This window comes from Mus musculus, chromosome 7 (assembly GCF_000001635.26).
Source record: "Mus musculus strain C57BL/6J chromosome 7, GRCm38.p6 C57BL/6J".
Taxonomy (NCBI): Eukaryota; Metazoa; Chordata; class Mammalia; order Rodentia; family Muridae; genus Mus; species Mus musculus.
Genome location: NC_000073.6, coordinates 134,035,576 through 134,061,829, shown reverse-complemented (window position 1 = coordinate 134,061,829; position 26,254 = coordinate 134,035,576). Strand labels below are relative to the sequence as shown.

General features: G+C 43.2%; 1 protein-coding gene and 2 long non-coding RNA genes across 4 annotated transcripts in view; 1 reads left to right on the top strand and 2 right to left on the bottom strand.

Moving 5' to 3' along the window:
* Adam12 (a disintegrin and metallopeptidase domain 12 (meltrin alpha)) overlaps positions 1-26,254 on the top strand; it is a 341,899-nt gene that overhangs the window by 163,268 nt on the left and 152,377 nt on the right. The window lies entirely within an intron of this gene.
* Positions 240-9,346, bottom strand: Gm51501. Its single transcript, XR_003946888.1, has 3 exons — positions 5,699-9,346; positions 5,084-5,305; positions 240-890 (listed from the first exon to the last, which is right to left on the bottom strand). It is a non-coding gene; the product is annotated as a predicted gene, 51501 (long non-coding RNA).
* Positions 9,515-26,254, bottom strand: part of Gm39103 — a 29,536-nt gene continuing 12,796 nt past the window's right edge. Inside the window, exons 3-4 of one of the 2 annotated variants that reach the window (XR_003946885.1) lie at positions 15,072-23,571; positions 13,801-13,904 (exon numbers count right to left, since the gene is read on the bottom strand). This is a non-coding gene — a long non-coding RNA (predicted gene, 39103). Of the gene's footprint in view, positions 23,572-26,254 lie in introns of both variants that reach the window. The other variant, XR_870012.2, reaches the window with a different exon arrangement.

The window sequence follows — 26,254 nt, the reverse complement described above, 5'->3', positions numbered from 1 at the left end:
GGACAGTTGCTGAGTGAAGTGGTGCTGGGTTCTTGGGTAGAGTTTACTCCTAAACCATTGTTTTCTCACTGACTTCTGTGTTTCCTGGTGTTTACGTTTCTATATTTGTTCAAAAAGGACGTCTGAGATCTGTAAAATATAATTTTTCTTGGCCAAGGCACCTACATTCCATAGGAATTCCACCCTACTCGATTTTATGAAATAAAGTTAAAACGTCTGTTGCAGTATTTACCTTAAATATTATTTTTGTTACAATTGAACCAAGGTATTTTTCTCCCTCACAATGTAATCCTTCTGCATATTAGATGCTGGAAAGGAGGCATATGGCTTATTAATATGCATATTAAATAAACAATGCTTTCTAGTTCCTTCTTTCAAAAGAAAAGACACTAATATGATGCCCATAAGTTACGTGAAATCCACATTCTTGTTTAGTTTCAAAGTTAAAAACAAACAAACAAACAAATAAAAAACCTTGAATTTTGAAATGGAAATTCTACGTGGCCCCTGCCTCAGTAACAAGCCCCACCCCATCTCTATTACTGTGCATCTTTTTTCTCTTCACTTAATCAACATAGTGCATTTTTGGCCACCCTAATTTTCATGAAAGATGCTTCCTTAGAGGAAGCTCATGAGAACTTAGAGTCCATGTCTTCTGTAGCCTACCTACCCCACCAATGGCAAATGAAGGCACGTGTCTCAAATAGAGAGACACAGTTTTCTCTGCAGCAGCCCGAGGATCAGCTCTCAATTGGAACTTTAATAGAAGTTCAAGGCAGAATTCTGTGAACCTGGGGTAATTTGGGGACCTTGTACAACCTGAAGCCACTTGAGTCCTGAGACAGTTAAGTGATGATGAGACTTCCATTGTAGCAGAGTGCATTTCATGCCTGTTGGACCCAAGAAAATTGCATGGTGTGAGTGGCTTGTGTTTTTCGTTGACGGATTTTGCTTCAGGCTTGAAACTACAATTTTACTCTTGTCATTATCTCAGATCTGTAATTTGGGGAGAAAGTTTTTAAAAATATCTCTTCTCCACTGTGGCAATTATTCTGACTGGGAAGTGGACTTTTTATTTTTCTTCTGGTTGAAGGGAGACAGGGAGGGAGGCATGAAGAAGAACTCAAGCACTTTGGGGTTTCTAGGCCCTTGGATTATGGGGTGGGATATCTCAAAATGAGAAAGGAACCTTTCCAGACTCTCTAATGTCATTGGGTAGTCATTAAGCATATACAAAATTATAGTTTGATGAACTTCACAGCGCACCAGAAGATGTAAGAGTGGCAATAATGGGGAAAGCCTGAATCTGGAACCAATTCACTGGAAACAAATTAACCAACAATTATGGTGTGCCTTGTTTATATTTCTAGTGATCCCAAGTTGAAGAAAAAGCTTTCCGCAGGTACCGACAGCTCTAACCCACTTGGAAGGCTTGGGGCACATTCCCCTCATGAGGTTGGGTCTCCTGCCACTGAAAGAACCTCCCAGCCAAGATGTTTGCAACATTTTGATTTTCCAATCTTGTGTGTCTCCAGAATGCACCAGAGATGAAGTCTGGGGTTCCTGGCCTCTAGTGTTTGTATCCTGTGGATTGAAGTTCCTCTTTCCCACTGAATGAATTCTATCATTTCAGATATAGTTATCCATCCATTCTTTGGCAAAACGGCCTCTACCCAATGTCTTGTTCAGAGTACTAGGGTCTCTGCTCCTTGACCTTGCTATCTTTCCCATCTTCCTAGACTTTCCTTCAAATCTCATTACTTTCCTCGGAGGTCAGTTTCTCAACTCTGTCATTTGTTACTGAGATTTTATCTGGTGTGCTGGTTAGTTTAATGACATAGCCTGGGCTCACCTAAGATGATCAGTCAGCTCATCAACTGAGGATGGTGGAGGATGAGAAGAGCAGATTGGCCTGTGGGCATGTCTGTGGGGGGTTACCTTGATTGTTAAATGAAATGGGAAGACCCACTCTGAAAGTGGACTGCACTGCTTCATGGGCTGGGCCTCGTGTAAATAAACTAGCTGGACACTAAGCCCAATAGCACAAGCAAGCAAGCAGTGTGGGTGCATTCCTTATTCTCTGGTCTTGACTGGAGATATTATGTGACTAGCTGCCTTGAGTTCTTGCCTCAGCTTGCTCTCATTAATGGGCTACAACCTAGAATTGGTCCTGCTCTATGTTGCTTTGTATCAGGATACTTTGACATAGCAATAGAACTATAAGTAGAACACATGTTTCATACATCCAAGTCCTTATACTACTATTCTTCCTTCCCATGTCATGTTCGGTCATTTCTGGGATCTGGCATATCAACATACTGAGCACTACTGGACTTGATAACCCAGTAAATAAAATGATTGCTAGGCCACACAGAAAAGACAGGTATATGCTCATGATCCCAGCACTGGTTAATTGGGTGGTTTGGGTGTGGCAGAGATAGTTGCATCACTGGAGATCACAGGCTAACCTAAACAACCAGTTCCAGGTAAAAAAGAACGGCTATCTCAAAAAACAAAGTAGATAGTGGAGAAGATACTCAAGGTTTAACTCTGGCCTCTGCATACATTCACACACACACACACACACACACACACACACACACACGGGTGGGGAGGAGGAACATGTATGCATACACACATATACATACACAGGGAATGAGATGGAGACAGAGGGAACACAAATGAGCTCATACTTAATTCTTTTACAGTTCAGAAAGTTAGAAATCTACAGTCAAAGGCTTGGGATTTCCAGCAGGGCTGGGTTTGGAGACACGAAGGTAGAACCTCCCTGGCTTGTTGCAGATACCAGTGGCTTCTGACATTTCTAGGTATATCTAGGCTTGCATTACTCCACTCTCTGCCTCCATTGTCATGTGCCCGTCATCCATGCGTCCCTTCTGTGACTTCATATGGTTTTCATTGTTGGGTGTCTATGTCAAAGAACAGTTGGACACTCCCCTAGTATGAACCACATCTTAGTTTGGCTACATCTCTAACGACCATGCTTCTAAAGAAAGCCACAGTCACAGACCCAAGCTAGGAGCTGAATTTTTCTTTTTGAAGATCATAACTCCTCTCATAAAACCCACCTTTGTGGTGTCTTAGCTAGGATTTCTATTGCTGTGATGAAAAACCATAAGCAAACATCAAGTTGGGGATAAAGGGGCTCATCTGGCCTACACTTCCATATCTCTGTTTATTATTGAAGGTAGTCAGGAAAGGATCCTGGAGGCAGGAGCTGATGCAGAAACCATGGAGGGGTGCTTGCTTACTTGCTTGCTTCCCCTGGCTTCCTCAACTTTCTTTCTGTCTTTCTTTCTTTTAATGTTAGGGGGGTTTTATTAGGTATTTTCTTCATTTGCATTTCAAATGCTATCCCCTTTCCTAGTTTCCTCTCCGAAAGTCCACCTATACCCTCCCCCCCACCCAGCTCCCCAACTCCTGCTTCCTGGCCCTGGCATTCCTCTGTACTGGAGCATATAACCTTCACAAGACCAAGGGCCTCTCCTCCCATTGATGGCCGACTAGGCCATCTTCTGATACATATGCAACTAGAGACAGAAGCTCTGGGGGCTACTGGTTAGTTCATATTATTGTTCCCCCTATAGGGTTGCAGACCCCTTTAGCTCCTTGGGTACTTTCTCTAGCTCCTTCATTGGGGGCCCTGTGTTCCATGCTTTCTTATAGAATCCAGAGCCAGCAGCTTAGAATGGTACCACCCACAATGGGCTGGGCCCTTCCCAATTGATCATGAACTGAGAAAATGCCTTATAGATGGATCTCATGGAGACCTTTACTCAACTGATGTTCCTTCCTCTCTGATGATTCTAGCTTGTGTCAGGTTAACACAAAACCAGCCAATACAATGGACATCTCTCATATACAGGTTTTCCTCCCACTTCAGTGCTCAAAAGCATTGCCCATGAAAGCACTGCTAACACCCTGAGTTTGGTAACCATGATCTTTCCTAGCTGGGTACTTACCTTTCTAGTATGTACTCCTCTTATCCTCATAGGAAAGTCTGCTGCCGCCCAGGCTGATCTATGTACTGTTTTAAATCCCATGGACATTTTTAATATCTGTCTATGTCCAAGGCATCTCTATTGCCTTAAGAATCCTCTACCATCTAAGAACTAGCAGCTCTCCAAGATCCACCTCAAAGACTTTACTAGACTCTCTTCCTCTGCGTCTGGAAGGCTCTGGCCCACTAAGATCCTTTTCTCCTCTGATGTGTAAGCACATAAAGCATTGCTGTGCATGATGTCACCCTTGCTGTGAAAGCTGACCTGGTGGAAAGCGTGCTTGGCTTCTCTATTCAGGCCTCTGCAGTCACTGTCTTTTTAAAATGTTTTTGAATGTCTCGTTTATTTATATGGTTGTTTTGCCTGCATTTGTGTCTGTTTTCATCACTTGCGTGCAGTACCCAAGAAGGACATTGGATTCTCTGGGATCAGAGTTTCAGACGGTTATAAGCTGCCATGTGGGTGCTGGTAATCAAACTTTGTTTCTCTGAAAAGCAACCAGGTACCCTTACCTGCTAAGCTGCCTCTTTGTCTCCTGCAGCCATTGTCTTACAACATCCCCCACCCCAGCAGTGCTGACATGTAGTGATTTCATATGGAGGCCTCATGAATTCAGATGCTGTGACTATGAGAGGTCTAAGATCTCACATAGAGTGATGGAGCAAGGTGTCACACTGAGCCTGATAACTCCAGAATTCTGGTTCTTTGTTGTGCTTGTTTATTTAAGAATCTTTTGAGATGTTACAGAGGCCTGAATAGAGAAGCCAAGATATCATTATCTTATGTGTATAGGTGTTTTTCTTGCATAAATGCCTGTGCACATGCATTCCTGGTACAGTCAAGACCAGAAGAGGATGTTGGATTCCTGTTACAAGAGTTGAAAGTCACCTTGTGAGTACAGGGCATTGAACCCAGGTCCTCTGGAAGAGCAGCAAGTGCTCTTTACCACTGAGCCATTGCTCCAGTCCCCTTTAAATAATCTTTTTTTAAAAGTTGTTTGGGGCTGCGGGGAGCATATGAACATGCTAAAGAGCACAAGTAGAAACCAGAGGACAACTTACCTGGTGGGAGTCAGTTCTTGCCCTCTACCATGTGGGTTCTGCCGATGAGCCTGAACTTTAGCTCTGCTTCTCTCTGTGGCATTAGGTTGGGCGACCACCACCCCTGAGCATGCTCATTCTTGTTATCTGTGTCCAATCAACTTTTTTTTACACTCAGCCAGAATCTTCCAGAGAATCTCCCAAACCAAACCTCCATTGGTTAGGCTGAGGGGCGATGACCTGCTAAGAGAGTTAGTTACCTTATAAGCAAGTGTGAGTACTCTATCTATCGCTTCCCTTACATCTATGGTCCAACGAGCACCACAGAGAGGTCAGCCTCCCCCACCTCCAAAGAAAACTACATCCCCAGACCTCCTCCTCCAGCCTTCCTTCCTCACACTTTGATATCAGATATGTGGCCATAAAGTGGGACATATTTTTGATATATTGGGAAAATAATTTCTTTCCATCTTGAAAAATGTACCCTCCTCTCACCACAGCTGGGAGTTTTGAATATGAATAAATTGCCAGGAATTTGGCAGTAACCGTATATTCATAAATACACATGAAATTTGGTGAGGTTTAAAGAAAAATAGAATTGAAAGAGCATATTGTCAGGTTGAAGCCCAGACATACCTTGAGATGGGGCTGAGTTTGTTTCCAATGGGTTGCTCATTTGCTTTGTGAGGATGGATGCCAGGTAGTAGACCCCACGATGAAAGCCAGGCAGACACACAGTACCCACAACCTGCTGTAGGATGTGAAGAGACCTCTGTCTTCAGACCCAGGAATAGAAGTGACAGGATTTGCATTCAGCCAGGGACTGTGCTTGCCCCAGCCCCACCATTTGCCTCCACAAAGCAGATGCCTGATCTTTTGCCTCAAGAGTTGGTGACACGCACCCCCCACCCCCCAGAACATCTGGCCTTGTCTGATGGCTCCTTTCAGGGACTAGGAACAGCCCTCGAATGTGGGAGAGAGGGAGAACTGGCTGGTGGACCCTACCCCTTCCCCTGGCATATAAATTCTGTCATCTGACACTTGATTAGACTTCTCTCCAGATAGTGTGACTTCTCCTTTGCCACAGTTGAAATTGTGTCTTTTAAAAAGTGTCTGTGGATATGGGAAATCACATGGTACCTGGCAACAGTGCCTTACCTCTCAGACTCATGAGTGGGACCTACCAGGGAGGGACAAAGAGCTAACTGAGGAGGTCTACTTGGCAAGGCCATCATCCTGATTCAAAGAAAGCCTTGCTTGCATCATCACTTCTCATGATTTGATGAATGCTTATTTTGTTATTTGTTTTGGGGATTAGAGGTATGATTGTGTGTGTGTGTGTGTGTGTGTGTGTGTGTGTGTGTGTGTGTGTGTTTACACATGCAGGTGCACACACCTATCCATGTGCAGGGGCCAAAATAAGGAATCAGGTCCTGTATATGCTTGATAGGACTCCTCACAATTGCATGACAATTGCTCTTACCATCTGGATTGTCTCTTCAGCTCCAGTGATGCTCATTCTAAATAAACATTCATGCAAGAGTGATGAAGCCCCCTATTGTAACTCTTTTTCCCCCTCCCAGTCTGTGCTTTGGAGGTTACCTTAAACATGGTAGAGACTCAGAGCTTTCAAAATGTCTACCCACCTCAGGAGCACTCAAGCCTGTGAAGGTGTCCTACTCCCCCTACCCTGCCATGTTCTTCCTACCACTCCTAGCAGCACAGAGCTGCTCTAAAGTCCCTTGATGTCACAAGTGGGCCTTCCTGCCCTTCATGTACACTCATAAATCACTCCAGTTCATAGCCAGTCAGTTCTTGGCCCCTCCTGTATCCTCCCTTTCCCGCCATCCTTCCTTTTCACATTCTTCCGGAACAGCTCTTATTTGTGCTCTGATGACATTTAAGCCTAAGCTGGGCTGTGACCTCCCTTAACCACACTTCAGAGAGACTCTCATCCCACCATAGGATTATGGCTTCCTGATCCACCCCAACCCCACCCCACTGATTGTTCTCTAGAGTCCCACTAGTCTCCCTTTCCCCTCATGACTCCAATGGGGAGTGTTCTAGGGCATAACTTCAGTATACTCTCCCTGAGGAGCCTCCTCCTCCCTGCCTTTTACCCCTTGATCTGTAAATTGGGTGAGGGGTCTCCCAGGCTCCTAACCCTGTGAACCCCCTTGACATTTCCATCGCCATGATAGAAAGACCTCCCTACCCCATCAGTGAATCCTAAGGATCAGCTTTTACATCTTCAGGACTTGCACCTGGCCACATCCCCTGGTACCATACCTTCTCTGGTCTCAGATAAAATCATCATCTTCCATCCTCTAGATCATCAACCCCCCCTTCTCCAAGACACCATCATCCACTTGCCTGGACCATCAGGCAACTCTCATGACCTATGATGGAATCTCTGTGAAGTCTGGATCTTTTCTCACCAACCTCTGCTCAAACTTCCAAGTGCCTTCAGAGCTAGCTCAAGGATTTGTCTGAGATGTCCTCACAAGTGACCTAGTTCCCTTGATCTCTAGACACACACATATGACTTTGTTGGAGAAGGTTCATGAAGTGGCAACCCTCCTGCACCACCTCTGTTCATGACCCATACTTCTTTTACTCTAGTATTTGTCATAAAATCCTCCAAAATACCATGGACAGCTGTCTCGTGTGTTCACTACCAGATCTCTACACCTAGAATCATGCCTAAGTGGGTGGTGAAGATGTACTTACTTTAAAAACACAACGCTTGTGTTAAGAGGTGGGGAGTGTGTGTGTGTGTGTGTGTGTGTGTGTGTGTGTGTGTGTGTGTGTGATATGTCACACGTGCAAAACCCAGAAGAGGGTATCCGGTATTCCTCTCTATCACTCTCTGCCTTCTTTCTTTGAGACATGATCTCCTACTGAACCTACAGCTCAGGTTATTCAGCTAGACTGACAGAGATTCCCCCCCACACCATGATCCTCCTGTCCCCACCCTGCTCTGTATGGGGGTGGATTTGGGGGCACAGAGGGAGTGGGTTACCCGTGTGCAAAGACTGTGCCCAACTTATATCAGTGATAGGATCTGAAATCTGTCCTTCCTGCTTTCAAAGAAAGTGTTCTAATCTCCCTGGCTATCTCTCCATACTAAACATATATTTTCAAAGTGAATGATCAAATGCCCAAGCTCCTTAACTATTGGCTGATCAGTAATGATGTGTAGGTCTCCTATATAGTGACCCAGGTTCTTCATGCCACACCCTAAATCCTTTCCCGTGCTCACCTCTGCTCTTGAGGTGTGCTATCATCCCACCTCATAAACGTATCCCTGAGACTGTCCCTTGTTCCTCTCTGACTTCTTAGGTTCTACTTTAAGCTCCTGGTTTCAGTCTGCCCCCTCCTTCCTATCAGGCATAAATCACAAATGTTCACCAATGAATGAAACCCTCTGCTTCTGTCCTGCTCAGTCTTGTGACTGGGAAATCATATATTTCCCTATGTCTGTTATACGTCTCCGGTGTGTTACAGCTGTCCAAATTGAGTTGCCTTCTACCACTCTACCAACCTGAGCTCTCCCACCTCCTACCCTCACACAGTACTTCCACTGAAAGGGCTCTGAGGGCCATTCTGAAATGCTCATATACTCATTGGCCAAATGCAAGTAATTTATATCAAAGCAGAGAGTCTGGAAAGTTAAAGACATGACTCTCAACATACACAGGCAGTGAGCATCTATCAAAGGTTTAGACATCACATTAATTAGGGTCTTGGCCAAGCTGATACTGGCTGAAAGGAAAAAAAATGATAAAATAAAAATGCTGACTTAGGTACAAAACTGGTTAATGTCCTTCAGGCCAATAAAACTTATACTTCAAGGTTTATCATCTCTAGCCAACAGAATTGCTTCAGTTTATCAGTCTTCTACAAGTTAACCTTTAATTGCACTGAATGGGGTCAGTAATCAAAGGCAAATTGTAAATCAAACCATATAGCACCCCTAGGATGAGAGTCTACAAAAGAGCAGGCACTGAGTATCTTAGCCCGACTGCCTCTGTCACACTGACTCCATTCTGCTAGTGTAGCACAAACGCTGGGCCAGACAGCACATGAGTGGCTGTCTTCTGTTTACCCCAATCAAGCCTCCCTACCCTGACCCTGCTCCACCCAGCCTAGTGAGCCCTAGGCAAGTTTGTTAGACAGCACCCTGGCTAACTTTAAAAGCATGCATGCATGAATCATGACAAGCTTCTTACCCTGGTCTTGCATTTTACTTAATTTATGCTTAACATCTTGGTGGCTCTTTGAAATATCAGTTCCTAGGAGCTTAAAACTAAATAGAGTAGTAAGAGAGAGAGAAAAAGTATTCCCTGGGAGCTTGATGAGATTTACAATTACTATATAATTAGTAAAGATTTTTAAAATGGATTTTCATTGGCAAATAAAAATTACATGTATATGTCATATGTAGTTCTCAAATATATGTGTGTGTGTGTGTGTGTGTGTGTGTGTGTGTGTGTGTGTGTGTGTCTGGTGAAACCCTTGTGATCTCTCAGTAATTTTCAAAATTACCAAACTTTGTTGTTAGCTATCATCATGTCCTATATTAAATATCTTGACCTATTCCTGTATTCGGTCAAGACCTTCTCAACCCTTCTCTCCTAGCCCTTGGTAACCACTTCTGAGTTGCTTTTGATTGTCTTAGATTCTACTTATAAGTGAGAAAAATTCTTAAGTCTGATCTCCAACTAATCTTTTAATCCTGCCTCGGCTTCAAATCCACATTTGTCACATCCTTCCTCATTGATGTATGCATTCAAAGACTTATTCCTGATGTGATTGGGGGTGCCTGTGAGTCTGCTCCCCCTGTTCAGACATGTGAAGCTTAAACAATATACTCAAACCTTAAACCAGTGCACAAGGGCGTCCTCAGAGTTAAAATACAGATGAATAAGATGGAGAGTGCCACTTTTCTACAATGACATCTGAGATGAACCATCTTGTCTTAATGTTGTCTACAAGGTTGAGTTAATATTGCTTGTGGAGATTCAGGGACTTAGAACTCATTTTATGTTTCACTTGTTAATTTGATTGGAAGAAGTGCTCAGAGCTGACTTTAGACTTTGTTTTTACATTTGCATGAAACACTTCAGTGCATCCATTTTAATTATGATAGAGACGCAGTAATGGTCTGCTTTCTAAGTGTTTGCAATTATACCCATAGATGAATACAACTTCTAGCCTTAGTCATAGCTTCTCTTTGCAGGCCACAAATGCAGAGATGGGTGGCTGCTTGAGGTGCTGAGAATAAGTCTTGGCTGAGTGTTCAGTCCCAAACCAGCCATTTATACCACCATTGTCCCTATGGCTCAAGAATAGCTGTGGAAGATGGGAGCTGAAAGAATATAAGAACTGGAGGGCAGAGAGAAGAACTGTGAGATGCTGTCTCCTGAGTGTGGTACGGGCACTGTAGTCATGACCCCATAGCTACTATGGCTGCTTCCACTGGGCCTGCAGAAGACTGAGTCTGTCAACTGTCAATCATGGGTGGATTTGAAGTGATTTATGGGTCCCTACCCCTCCCTGCTGAACTATTGGTCCCTAGTGAATTCTGGTAGAGGAGCAGTCATTTTCTTCAGACATGTGCCCGTGGGTAAGCCCATCATCAGGTTCCAATGGGTAGTAGTTCAAAACCAGTGTTTACACAGCAGATACTGTTAAGCCCAGCTGGTCTCAACAAATTTAGAAGACCTGAATGGGGAAAGGGACTTGTATGGAGGAGAGACTCGATAGTGATGGAGGGAGATTAAAGAGGTGGGGATTATAGCATGGAGAATGCACTTCAATACATGTATAAAACACAAAGGACAAACCTAATAAAAATGCTGCAAAAGACTATTATTAACAATTATTTTATTATAATTAAATCATAATAAAATGAAAGTGATCCCTGCCAATACAGGGGCACAGGCTCGGAGCGCCTCTAAGAATTGGAGGATTTTTCTCCATGTGTAAGATCTGCATCCTTAAATAGGTGTTGGCCAGTCAAGGGCTCAGCTTCCCAGCTAGGCAGACCCTCCATTTCCATCCTTGCCTTTATCTCCCAAAGCTGAGTGTCCCTCCCCAGACTCTCACAGATCCACCAGGAAGCCTCTTTCTTTTCCCCTTTTCTCCCAAGCATCTGTGAGCACTTCTTATTAGGTGTCCGTGACTTCTGGCAAAGTCCCAGAGTGCCAAGGACATTAGATCATTTAAAACTGGGTCACTCCAAGGCTGGCTGTAGCATTTCCTCAATTAGCATACTATATCCAGAGTCACTTTGCTTTGATTAGCTTCTCTTGATAGGCACCTGGGGTGCTCATGGGCCAGTGTTCCCTGCTTCATGGATTTAGATTATCCAGGAAGAGATGTACTGATCCCTAAGTATTTTGGGCTACATCCCTCACCCCATTTCCAACTAAACCCCTTTATTGCCGTCTCCCACCTTTGGGCTTCCTCACATGTGTAAAAGATGTGTCTAAGGTCATTGTCCTTGCTTCCCCGTTAGAAGAGTCTTTGTGCTTCCTGATATTTCCACAGAATATCTTTCAAGAACCCGGTTTTGCTTTAGGTACATCCAGAGGTGCACTTCTCAAATCCACCTCACTAGTTCCAGGACTCAAATAGATTTTCTCCTCTGTTGCCGTCAGACTGTGGGCTTTGCATGTGAAACAAACACAAGTTGTCATACGCTGCTACCCATGTTGTGTTTCCTGTGTCTACATGTTTAGTTGTATTTATAGCACATGTTGATATTTATTTATTTACATTTGAGTGTTTTCTTTGAATTTTAATTTTGAGGTAGGATCTTGGCGCATAGCCCAGGCTAGCCTGGAGCTAGCAAAAAGAGAAAGAGTAGATACTTTGGAGGTCAGACATGGAGCCAGGGCATGACTGCACACGGGAAATGCATGTAAGGGTTGAAAGCATGTCCCTTTCCACACACAGATCCCAGTGTCACTAGGTATAAACCGAGGATAGGGAGCCTGATCTGTCTGACTTGATCAGCTTTAAAGTGGGTCTGAAATCCCACCTACTCATAACTCACTGTGTGGCACGAACAAAGCAGTGTGTGTTTAGCATGCGCCTGGTGCACTGTCAGCAGGAAAACAATAGACGTGAGATCTGCAGGAGGGTAGACCTGCTGTGGCCATGAGGGTGACAGGGTAGGTTACAAGAAAAGGCCAGACTTGGGTGGTTGATATCAGCCTCGGAGACTTCTGTGCTCTTAATCCAACTTGTCCTTCCTGCCTCAGTTGTCACCCTACTGTGTGACATATGCCTCCTTGTCTCATGCTGAAGGAATGTCCCAGTCCTTGAATAGCAAGTCCTCTTTCCTTCTTCCATTCTTTCCATGTGCTATTCCCATAGTTGAACACCTGCTGCTTGGTTTTCTTACTTGTTGAGCCCCCCCTCCTTCATTGTGATCCTTCTCTATGCCATCTGGGAGGGGGGGGCTTTGTTAATTCCTTGAGTAGGTCCAGGGCTCCTTCCTCAACCATCATAACATATGTGTATGTATGATGTATACACTATACATGTGTTTTCATGTATGTGTGTGTGTGATTGTGGCATGAGTGCATCTGTGCATGTGCATTCATATGTATGTGTCATATGCTTGCCACAGCATACATGTGGCAGCCAAAAGGTAACTTAGGTATTGGTCCTTGCCTTCCACCTTACTTGAAACAGAATCTATTTGTTGGTCCCTGCTGCGTAATTCAGGTTAGTTGAGCTGTAAGCTTCCAGAGATTCTCCCACCTCTGTGTCTCTGTCTTCTCTTTCACCAAACAAGCATTACAGATATTACAGATGTGAAGTTCTCCAACTGGCTTTATATAGGCTCTAGGAATCTAAAATCAAGTCAAGTTTTCATGGCAGGTACTTTACCTAGAGCCAAGTCTCCAGGCCTCTCATCACATTTGCCTATGTTTCCTTGTTCTGGGCTGAAGACCTCTTGAAATTGTATTGAGGAAATAGAGCTTACAGTGCACTCACAGTGGCATGTGTAGAGGGATGGATGGTGGCTGGATGATGGGAGATGCATTCTTTGGTGCTAAGTGAATGACAAATAGATTGAGGACTGGATGGCTGATGGATTACTACATGGATAGGTAGATGATGGATGTGTCTATGCATGCATCCATGAACGACAGATGAATAAGTGATGAATGAATAGTGGATGGATGATTGATAGGTGGATGGATGATAGAATGATCCCAATGATAAGAAGAAAAGAGCCAAGGTAAAGAAAATTCCATACACAGAAGATTCCTTGACCAATGAAGATCCCTGAGACATAAGCTAAGAAATAGAAGTGTTTTAAACACTGGACTACAAGGCTAGGCCTGTGTGGATTCCTTTCAGGTACCTAGCAGAATACCTGGTATACCATAGTAACTCTGGATGACAGGCAGAGGTAGTGACCTACAGTGACTTCACTCAATGAGTTTGGATGGGAAGTGTCCACACTCATTATGTCTGAGCAGTACTGTGACGTTGTACAGGGTCCCTAAAGCCTCTTTGATGTCTAGAATGTGCTGGTACAGCTGAGTATCATGGAGTTCCGTGGGGATGTGGTCTATGGTGGATATGCTGGTAGTTTTGGGGGCTTTGGGGGGTGTTTGTTTGTTTGTTTGGTTGGTTGGTTTTGGTCTTTCGAAACAGGGTTTCTCTCTATCCTGGAACTGTCCTGGAACTCACTTTGTAGACCAGGCTGGCCTCGAACTCAGAAATCCGCCTGTTTCTGCCTCCTGAGTGCTGGGATTAAAGGCATGCACCACCATACCTGGTTATGCTGGTTGTTTTTAATCAACTTGAAACAAACCTAGAAAGAGGAAATCTTTATTAAGAAACTGCCTCCATAAGATTGGTTCATAGGGAACCCTATAGGGCATTGTCTTGATTATTGACTGATACTGAAGGGCACAGCCTACTGTAGGTAGTGGCACCCTTTGGTGGGTTGTACTGAGTTCCATGAGAAACCTGGCTGAGAAAGCCAAGCCAAGTAAGCCGCTAAGCTACATTCCTCCATGGCCTCTGTTCCAACTCCCGTCTCCAGGTTCTTGCCTCAAGTTCCTGCCCTGGCTTCTTTTGTGCACTGTAAGCTGTATGATGAGCTAAACACTCTCCTCCTCAAAATGGTTTTTGGTCATAATGCTTAGCACAATGATAAAAAGCAAACTAAAGTAGAAATAAAACAATAAAAACCAGGTTAAGACCATCCTTCCCCAAATCGACACTTTCTCAGAAATTATTATTTGTAGTATCTATAAAATATAAAAGAAATATAAAAATTACATGAAATCACATAAAGAGTATAAAAATCTTTGCACCCATATGCAAAGATTTCTCCATGTAACTACCGCTTAAGCATTAGGATAGAGGAAGAGAGAAATTACTATGTTACCCACTGAATGAGCACAGGCAGGAACAAAGCCAGCGGAGCCCTAGGAAAACTACACACTCTCAGATCTAAGATCAGAAATTGATTTATCCACACCAGCTCACTGTATGGAGCTGTATGGAAAGTATGTTTACTCACTGGGGCTCATTCTCCACACACCTAGAATAAAGAACATGTTTACCAGAGCTTCTTTGCAGTTCAAAGGAAAGCGAATGCATTGCATGACTTACTTATTGAGAAAGCTCTCTCCTGTCTATGCCCAGGACATTCTGCTCCTTTGAGCCTCCATCTCTGCCACTGGTCTGCTCCACTGTCTACCTTCTGGCACCTGATCCTATCCCAAAGTACTTGCCCTCCTCAATGTCTGCTTTCCCAGTCTTTGTGACTCCTGTATATTCAGCAGCCATCCAGCCCTACATCTGCTAGGAAAACCAACAAATGGTCTTTCCTAGTTCCCCACTCATCTCCTCTCCTGGAACCACAACCCTGAACAAAAGAATAAATGGAGTTTGTTGCTATGACCATGAGGCTCCAACATCTTCCTCAGGGCAGAGACACAGGGAAGCATTCCATCTGGTGCAAGCTTACCTCTACATGGAGGACACTGCCAGCCTGGCATGGAGCTGGCCTGGTGTGGAGCTGGAGGGCTTCAGTCGGGGTGCTCCACATGGTTGCTCTGCAATGAGATGCTCACTGCCTCTTCCGTACAGTATGTAACTGATACCCTCCAAGGTGACGCTTGCTAAGTACATTAATAGCATCTTGCTGCCCTTTGGGAGTGGCAGCATGAAGGACCTTGGCAGCTGAGCCTTGGGCAGTGTCCTGTTGGAAAAGAGAGCTGTTTCCTTGTGCAGACCTGCCTGGTGCCTGCTTACCATCACTCTTGGGGGATCCCAGGAGCACAGAGCAGAGCCATATAGTGCTCAACTTTTCAGCTTGAGTCAGCCTATATAGGAAGAAACCTTCCATGTAGGGGTTAGTGATTCCCAGTGACAAAGCCAGTCTAGGTGGACCTTTATCTAAAGTGTCATTGAACTTCCAAATAACACGGGACATTGACAGACACCTAGTTTGTTCTCTGGTTAGTTGTTGAGTATCTTTGACATTATCCCCACCAGAGTTCCTTCATAACTGGGCCAAGAGCCTTGCTCTCCACAGAGTGAAGTCATTACTGTCTTCATTGATGGCATTCCATTCCAGACATTTCATAGTCCTTGATACTGTCCTCTGAAGGCAATTCTGAACGCCTAGTTCTATTTGTGGGAAATCTTCTAACTATTATTTCCCCATGAAGAGCCCACACAAAGCATGTGACAACCAATTTGATTTTAAGATTAAGAACACTTGATCTATACCGATGCCTTTCTGTGTAGAATTGCTGCTCACTTACTTTAAAACAAACCAGAAAGAAAGAAAGGAAGAAAGAAAGAAAGAAAGATGTTAACAAACATTCAACAATTTAGATTCCCAGTGTGCCTAGTCTCAACAATACAGGATAGTCATTTTGGAAGACAGAACCTCAATTAATAAAAATGCCTCCACAAGATTGGCTTGTGGGCAAGCCTATGGTACATTTTCTTGATTGATAATTGATGTGGAAAGTCCCATTGCACTGTGGGTGGTGCCACCCCCTGGGCAAGTAATCCAAGGTGCTATGATAAAAGAGGCTGAGCAAGCTAGGGTGAGCAAGCCAGTAAGCAGCACTCCTCCATTGTCTCCTGCCTCCAGGTTCCTACCTGACATCGCTCACTGATGGATTATAATTATAGGATGAATAGACCCTTTGCTTCCTGAATTGCTTTTGCTTATGTGTCTTATCACAACAATAGAAACCTTAACGAAGACACCCAGCAACCCTGACTAAAGCAAATAGGAGTGTTGTTCAGTTGAAAGAGGAAGCTGTCACCTGCCTCTGTAAGGCTCCCAGTGGTCATTTCACCGGGATGTCAAGGGACAGCCTGACCTTTTAAACTAAAATTCAGTTTATAATCTGATAATAAGTTCATTGTGTGACATCATTCAAAATGATTTTACAATATGGAAAGTGTTCAGGAGCAGAACTGGTTTGCCTTTATCAATTTCTATCTTGTAACTTGCACACATTGTGCAGGTATTTGAGAGTGAAACCCAGGTCTAAACACAAAACCCATTTAATGTTTCACATATCCCTCATGAGCAGAGTGTAAAGCAACGTTATACCACCGTGTGTTTAGAGCCCACACATCTTGACAAGAGGCCGGGTGTTTGAGTTTCTCCCTGTGTTGTTAGTTCAGTTCTCAGAGATTCAGGTTTTGGGGCCAGTTTGATTTTAAGATTAGGGATGCTTGATCTATATTGATGCCTTTATTTTTATAGTCAAAGTCTGTTTCATGACCTAGAAGAGAGAAGAGCTACATCCCCATTAAGTATGAGCAAGGACTGAGTTTTCTCTAACATAATTGTGACTCTTGAGTGAGTCTAGTGAGACAGTCTAGGAAAGAGAAAAGGTCAGAACAGAGTGGAGGAGGGGTCTTAGTGGTTAAGAATAACTGGGACACCTAAATCTAAATAAATGAACATTAGAAGAGCAACCCAATAACAAGTGCTTAAGTGTGAAACTTGAGCCATAATTATAATAAGCTTTGTACCATTTTAAAACCATGAGGCAATTTTTGTGTAGTATTCAAAAGACTGAAGCCTGTGGTGGGTCAGTGTGCTCATCTGGAGGATACCAGCTTAAGAAAATCAAGGTGGAGTGGGGTTGTATGTATACAGATGTGCAAACATATGGAAGTCAGGCATCAACCTCTAGTGGCATCATTCAGGAGCTTTCCAGTTTGTTTTTGAGCCAGGATCTGTCACTGGCCTTAGGTTCTTAGGCTAGACACATTAGCCAGAGAGCCCTAGGGATCCATTCATTTCCATGTTTGAATTACAGGTGTGTGCTGCCATGCCTAGCTTTATATATGGGTGGGTTCTGAGGATTCAACTTGGATCTTCATGCTTGTACAGCCAGTACTTTAGCAAACCCACCACCTCCCCATACCCAGAAGACCAAGTCTAAGGCCATTACAACACAACTTTGTGATTTCAGCTTTTGTCTAATCGTTCAATCTTGATGTGCTCTGAAATAGAGCTGGGAAGAGCAAAGGCCTGGGTAGAAGAGAATTTGGCATGGATCATGCAAGGAGCCAAGATGCACACCTTTCATAAGACGTGGCCTTGGTTCTGGTACAGAGCTGCTAGGAATAGGTCCAGATTCCTTGGCTCATGAGTGTTGATGCTAATAGAAATTTCATGCTCTTTTTGAAGAAAACCAAGCAAAATATAAGGACAGTAATAAAGTAAAGAAAGAATATCAAATATACAATCATTTATTAAGTGTGGATTTAGGAAACCTTGTGGTGCCAAGTTTTTGAGTGTTAGTCACAGAATTCAGTAATAGAGTCTTCTACAGTTACATGGAAATTGCCATAACATCCCTGTGTTTGGATTTCAAAACATTCTCTCATGTGTTCATTTTTCCAGCAGTCCATCCATTCATGACTTATGTGGAGGACTTGTTGTATGACTCTGGGAAAAAGCTGTTGTGGGAGGCCTGCCACTATGCTGGGGGAGGGAAGAAGATGGACCCCACCTTTCTCTGTCTCCATCAGGCTCTCAGAACCTAGGATAATGTGTGGGAACATGGAAGACATCCAAGAAATGTCTGGGTGAGCTGAGAGAAATTGACATTTGAAAGGAGAAGCATGAGGTCTATTTAACTGGAAGGGATAACTCTGACTTTCTTTCTTGAGAAAACTTGTGTCTTCATGCTTATCCCACACAGCTCTGCTTTACCTCTGCTCCACATTTGGCAAGGTAGAAGGCAAAGTGTGCTTGTCTGGGCTAAGTCATTCTCAGGGCTGAGTTGTGTGAAGGTACGAAAGCAGTGAATTCAACACCAGAGGTGGCAAGACCTAGATGGTGAAGCACGTTCTGAGAGACTGGCCTTTCCTAAGATTTTGTTCATCTGTTATACCCAGAGATATCATATTTGGAGTCCCCCATACAGAGGAGATACCACACGAGCATCATTGAGCTCCCCTCCACTGACTCAGTGGCAGTTGTTTCTGCCCTACTGTGGTCAGCATTGACCTTGCATGGTCTTGCTTAGTTTCCCTACTATGTATTACGTGTCACAATTCCACTGACATTTCAAACTTCCCAAAGGCAGAATCTAACTTCTGTTCTCCTTTTACTTCATCTCTGCTTATTCAAGGTGCTTTGGATGATCAAGAACCCAATAAATTGCCATTAAGTAAGTGGATGCCTTTTGGGATGCTGATAGGGAATGCTGTTGAGTAAACCCAGGTGTCCTGTGTGAAGAAAATCCCACCTACACCAGAATATGTGAATGTGTATCATCTTATGGTCATATTTTCTTGGTTGCCTATTAGGTCTTCAATATCACACTTAAATTCCAGTCTTGCACTTCCTACTCATGCCTTTGGTTTTGAAATAGAAACATTCCTGGTAAGAAGGAACTTACCAGTCACCATGAACACCACATTGCCTAGACCACCACTTCCTATGTATGCCATCTGCCAAGTTGCCACTACACAAACTAGCTTGCATTTGTGACACTTTTATTTCAGCACCTTGTGACATTTTTATTTCAGTTTTGAGTAGCTCTCCTAATCATGTTCTTTAAATAAGTTCATTTTAAGTTGTATTTTATTTTGAACTATGTGTAGTATATGCATGCTTGTATGTGGGAATATGCACATGAGTTCAGGTGACCACCAAGGTTAGAGGCATTAAATGTACCCTGGAGCTTGAGTTTCAGACAGTTGTAAACCATACAACTTGGGTATTGGGAGATAAACTCCAGTCCCCTGCATGAGCAGCAAGTGTTCTTAGCTGCTGAGCCATCTTTCCAGCCCCCAAATGACATCTAAAGGACTACATATACTCTGCCATCATCTGAGAAAAAGATGTGTAGAGCAGACTGATGGGCACTGACCATGCCATGCAACTAAAAGCAGTAGAAATGGCTGAATACCATATCCATGGTAGCCACAGCTGCCCTTAAGTCAGGACAGACTGCTGGGCTTGCTCATTAGCCCAGTGGCCTGCAATTGGGGCCCATTCTGACATCCCAGTGCTGGCTCATGGTCTATGAAGCAATGAAATGCAATGCAAATTAGGCAAATCTTATTTCAGCCAAAAAATGGGGATCAAAATCCCACTGCCTCCTTCATTGTTCTTCTTAAGTTTGTTTTTCTTCGATTCACTCATCTCATTTGCTTTTCCTGCTGTTGTTGTTGTTGTTGTTAAAGATTTACATGATTTCTAAGGTTTTTTTTTATTAGTGGTGTTTATTGTATGTTCATACGCACGAGGGGAATGGGACCCAAGCCACAACACAAATGTGGAGATCAGAGAACAACTTGTTCCAGGGGCTGAACTTGGGTTTGCACACTAAGTATTTTCACATACTATACCACTTCACTGGCCCCTTTGCCTTTTGCCACCTGAGTACTTGATATTTATCATACATATAATCAAAGTTTATTGAATGGATAGATATATAGATATATGGACAGCTGACAGGGGAGCTAGGGGAAAAGTATAGAAAGATAGGTGGCTGGTGGATAAAAGTATGGGTGTTTAGATACATAGTGACTGGATTGAAGGGTGAGTAGATAGCTAAAGTCATAACTAGGTAGATGATAGAATGAGTGAGAAAGTGGATGGATGCTTAGAGATGTGAATGAGTGGATACATTTCCAAACATTACAATAATTGTCTGTGATATATTGATAACTACAACAAATGGAAAAGAGTGTGGGTGTCATGTCATATGTCAGTGTCCCTCCCTGCTTGAATTAATTATTTTGAGGAATTAAGAACTATGATCAAGACTCCTATGTAGCATAGTCTGTACTTTGTAGCTACTTTTCATCATCCTTATATTACTAAGCTCATGTCCTTCTCCCTATCCTGGAGTGTTCTTGGTGTGTTGTTGAATAATTCAAGGGTATTCAGTATAATTGCAATGATGATGATCCTCACTGTAAAAATACAGGGCCACATGGGGAACTAAAAACCAGAAAACTAATAAACTTACTCCTCATTAGCATGTTTTAAAGAAACTTCTTGTGCATTATAAGGCTTTATAACTGAGCAGAAAAATGAATAAGTAAGATCAAATGTAAACTTCATAAATATCTACATAGAGAAAATAAGGCACATTGGCTGTTTGGTCTTACATCTTTTGGAACAAGTACTGCACTTATTCCAGACCTAAACCTCATCTTTTTGGGGGAGTGGAGAATTGATTCATATTTATTATCAAACTTACCTTCTTGCATTTGGATTTCCCCAATTTTCCTCTTCAACACTTTAGTGCTTCATGTTTGCTCTTTCATCAGGATGAAGGCTGATGTTAGACGCTACTCGTGCATGTAAACATGCACATGGATAACATATGCAACACACAAATGCACATTCATGTGCACACACACATGCATACACACATTTCCACATGTGTACATACACACATGCATGCATGCATACACATGCACACACATGTAGACAGAGATACCTGTACAAACACACACACACACACACACACACACACACACACACACATATATATATATATGCATACACACACACACCTGATACCAAACCATTGTAACAATTTTTCTTATGCTAAAGCTGTGGCTTCTGAGGAGGAAGTGGTCACATTTGGGCCCTCCTTTCAGACATCAGACCATCATTTTTTCACTTACACAAGAAGTATTTTTAGGGCTGTGCAGAAATGGACCTGGAAGAAAAGGCCAATGGATAACATTTTTTTAATTAGATATTTTCTTTATTTACATTTCCAATGTTATCCCCTTGCCTGGTTTCCCTCCCTCCCGGAAACACCTTATCACATCCTCCCTCCTCCTGCTTCTATGAGGGTGTTCCTCCCCTCCCCCCCACCTCCCACCTCCCTGCCCTCTATTCCCCTACACTGGGGCATCTATTGAGCCTTCATAGGACCAAGGACCTCTTCTCTTATTGATACATGACAAGGCCATCCTCTGCTACATATGCAGCTGGAGCCATGTGTACTCCTTTGTTGATGGCTTAATCCCTCAGAGCTCGGGGGGGGGGGGGTCTGGTTAGTTGATATTGTTGTTCTTCCTATGGGGTTGCAAACCCCTTCAACTCCTTCAGTCCTTTCTCTAATTCCCTGAGCTCAGTCCAATAGTTGGCTGCTAATATCTGCCTCTGTATTTGTAAGGCTCTGGCAGGGCCTCTCAGGAGATAGCCATATCAGGCTCCTTTCAGCATGCACTTCTTGGCATCCACAATAGGTCTTGGTTTGGTAACTGTATATGGGATGAATCCCCAGGTAGGACAGTCTCTTGGTGGCCTTTCCTCAGATGCTGTCGAGGATGTGGAGAAAGAGGAACACTCCTCCATTGCTGGTGGGAATGCAAGCTGGTACAACCACTCTGGACATCAGTTTGGTGGTTCCTCAGAAAATTAGACATAGTATTACCTGAGGACCCAGCTATACCACTCCTGGGCATATACCCAGAAGATGCTCCAACATGTAATAAGGACACATGCTCCACTATGTTCATATCAAATTTATTTATAATAGACAGGAGCTAGAAAGAACCCAGATGTCCTTCAACAGAGGAATGGATACAAAAAATGTGGTACATTTACACAATGAAGTACTACTCAGCTATTAAAAATGATGAATTCATGAAATTCTTAGGCAAATGGATAGAACCAGAAAATATCATCCTGAGTGAGGTAACCCAGTTGAAAAAGAACACACATGGTATGTACTCACTGAAAAGTGAATACTAGCCCAAAAGCTCCAAATAACCAGGATACAATTCACAGACCACATGAAACTCAAGAAGGAAGAAGACCCAAGTGTGGGTGGCTTCAGTGCTTCTTAGAAGGAGAACAAAATACTCACAGGAGCAACTATGGAGATAAATTGTAGAGCAATGGATGACATCTTAACACCTACAAAATTCCTGAGATATTTTGCTCTTTCAAAAATGGGGTTCTTTAAGACTTCATTTTCCTCAACCTAGATTTGAACTTAAAAAAAAAAAAAAAGTCTCCTTAACAGAGATCAGCGAGAGGGTGGAGGCAACCTAGAGCCCCAGGTCCTCTTCTAGTGAGAAGCCACCTGTTAACTTATAGATAAATCCCTCTCTTCTATCTTTTGCCTCATGACATCATATTAATTGCAGTCTACACAGGGGTGGGGGAGAAGAAGAGAAAGAGAGAGAGAGAGCTATTTCCCATGTCCTTTGGAATGTAGGGAAACTGAGGCAATGGGTTTATGAACCCATGAGTCCAGTAACCCCGAAGCTTGTTCTTGAAGTCAGCTGCAGATCTATATCCTTCCTGAACTGCAGGGCCTGGCTCTTGGGTCCAGGATAAGTTTTCACATTCAGAAAGGTTTCTAGCTACAGTCCTTATATAGCATCCTGCAGCCACAGGGGTCAGGTTTAAACTTCATCCCAGACACTTATGAGAAGGATGACCTTAAAACATTCTTCATCTATCTAAACACCAGTCTTCACATGTCAACTGTGGCAACGACAGTGCCTGCGGAATGTGGAAGGGATTTAAGAATTGTTTAATGGTGCGCCAAGGCAGTCATCCCAGATCACGTGTTATTTCCAATCACATCATCTGTGTTCTATCAGTATGATTCAGATGCACATTGTATAGACCTTGAGACCTAAAGAATATTTCTCTTTGAAGAATAACTTTTGTACACATTTCAAAAAAAATCAAAGCAGAACTTTTCTTTGAGAGATTTATTTGCATTAGTTTCAATTATATGTATACATGTATGTCTCTGTACTTGAGTATAGGTGCCTGTGAAGGCCAGAAAATGGAATCAGATCCCTGAAGGTGGAGTTCTAGGCAATTGTAAGCCTCCTACTATGGACGCGGGGAACTGGATTTGGAGCCTCTGGAAGAATAGTGCACACTCTTAATCACTGAGGCAGCTCTCCAGCTCTCAGCAGAACTTCTCTCCTTGGTCAAGAAGGCAGACAGACAGACTTTGGGAACATACAGCAGTGTTTCCCTGTGATAAGAGAAAGCACTGTGTCCAAAAGAAAGAGTCTTTTGGGTTTAAAGTTTCAGAGGAAAAAAGGTCTATCATGGTGGGAGACATGACAGCAAGCGGTAGGCATGGTGGCAGGAGCAAGAAGCTGAGAGATCACATCAGGAAGCAGAAAGAGTAAGTAGGAAGTAGGGTAAGATTATACAGTCTCTCAAAGCCTGCCCTAATGACATACTTATGTAAAAGTAACTTTTATTTGCCTGATGTAATTGTCGTCTCTGAGGCTTGCTGCCTCAGTCTGCTAACCTTGGCCTACTTCTGGAAGCTTCTAGGCCCAGAATGTTTTCAGCCTCTGAGATTTACTGCTGAGTAAGTTCGCCCTTTATCTTTCTTACTGAATACTGGCTGGCTGGTTAAATTCAGCTGTTGTGGCTCAAAACTCCTCTCTAAACTGACTGATTCAATCTGACTTCACTCTTGGCCTCTGACTGAATTGCTCTGGATGACCTCATCCTAATTTTGCCAATCTGTTCTAATCTTCTGGCTCTTTCTAATTCTCTGTCTTATTCTGTCTTCACTTGTGTCTAGTTAGTTCTCTCTATATACAACTACCCCATTAAAACTGCCATCCTCCTCCTCTCTCTCCCTCTGAGCATTGCTCCCTTTTACATTGTCTCTCTTTCCTCTCTCCTTTCAAGAGAGTTGGGCATATCCTATTCTGTCAAATCTTTCTCTCATCCATCACCTTTTCTTCCACTCAATTGGACATCTCTTTCAAACTTTTGTGCTTCCTTCTACAAACTAACTTTACCTTCATTGTTTAGGATTAAAAGTGTGTACTAAGGATGTGTCCATTTCCAGCCAGAGGGACTAAGGTGTGTGCTAAGGGTTGAGCCACACTACAACTAGAAATTAATTTTTTCAGTAAATAACAAAATCTCGGGGTTCACAGTGTGGTGAAATATCCTGCAGCATACTTACTCTAGCAAGGCCCCACCCCCTAATCCTCCTCAAACAGTGGCACCAACTGGGAACCAAGTGTTGAAATGCCTGAAGTTATGGGGCCATCTCTTGGTCAAATCGCCATAGATGCTCACACCCCATCATCACATCTAGGAAGTGTTGCTTGTGCACTCAAACATCTCCAGTCTACGTGACTATTTGCACTCCCCTCTTCCTCTACCAGGCCTGGTATGCCATGCATCAACTGCTGTCCAGATCTGGGATACTTTATTTCCATTTGTTTTCATGTTGGTTACCCTACAAAACTGGAGGACTTTGATGACATGGGCCACGCTGTAAACCATCTCTTTCCTCAGTATCCAATGTGGCATATAGAGGTACTCGGTGCTTACTGTTATAACAAACAAGTTGGCTTATATCCCTGAATGATGTTGGATATAGTCAAGATACAGAAGAAATACCCATGACTCCATAGTATCTTTCTATACAAAAAGGGTGCCACCCATCTCTCTATACAAAGTCAAAACATTTCCAGATTACTCCAACTCCTTCTCTAGAATTGTCTTTTTCTCTTGCTTCTAAAGTTGGTCATCCCAACCTTAATGGGAGTTAGAAACTTATTTTGACACTAACAAACTAGACTACTTCATTTAAGCCCAATGTGTAATGAAGGTGCTACCAATTAGCTATATTGGTGGAAGGACTTGTCCAAAAAAAAAATGGGGGGGGGGGGGAGCCAGAATGGAAAGACATATTCTAAGGACATGGATGCCAGTACAGAGTAGAGAAGGATCAAGGAAATAGGGCTACAGGGCCTACTGTGTTCTTAGCCACACTTAAAAGAACTTTAGCAGGAGAATTAGGAAGAGTCCCCTACAGGTCACTCATTTTCAGAAAATAAATGGTATGGTTGCATTGAACAGGACCATTCAAGAGGACCTGACTTTTGTGTTTTATTTAAAAAAAAAAAAAGCCAGGATATATTGGTAGACGCACAGTGGTGTGCTGAGGTGGAAGGTGGAGCCTCTGGGCTCATGCTGAGGCATCCCTTCCCCCTGTGGCACCAGCCACATGACAGATATAGTATGGAATAGTTTATTTAGGGCAGGGAAAGGGGAGTTGAGGAGGGAGTAGAGATGGAGAAAGGCAGAGAGAAGGGGGGAGAAGAGAGAGAGAAGGAGAGGGGGAGAGAAGAGATAGAAGAAAGAAGAGAGGGGAGGGGAGGGGAGGGGAGGGGAAGAGAAGGCGAGAGTAAAAGAGGGAGGAAGGGCCAAGCAGTCCCTTTTATAGTAAGCCTGGCTGTTGCCATTTTGATATCAATGAAGATACAGTTGTTTCCACAAGCACACTGAGAAATGAATTGGTTTTATATATTCATCTTTATAGGAAAGAGCCTCTGACAAACTGTGCCTTCAGGTGTTGGTTACAGAACTCTCTTAAAGACACTTCTCAAAAATGAATCTCACATGAGCCTGAGAGAAACCGGAGTGGAGGACAGGTATTATTTAGTTTTTCTCCAGCATGTGTGGTTGTTTAAGTTCAGATGTACAATTATTTAATTTTATAAAAATGTGAATTAAGGAGCTGGAGAGATGGCTCAGCAGTTGAGGACTTGCTGCTCTCGCAGAGGACCCAGGTTGGTTTCCAGCACCCATGTGGCAGTTTCCAATCACCCACATATGCACAATACGTGCACATGTACATTTATATATGTGTGTATACATATATATGTGTGAAATAA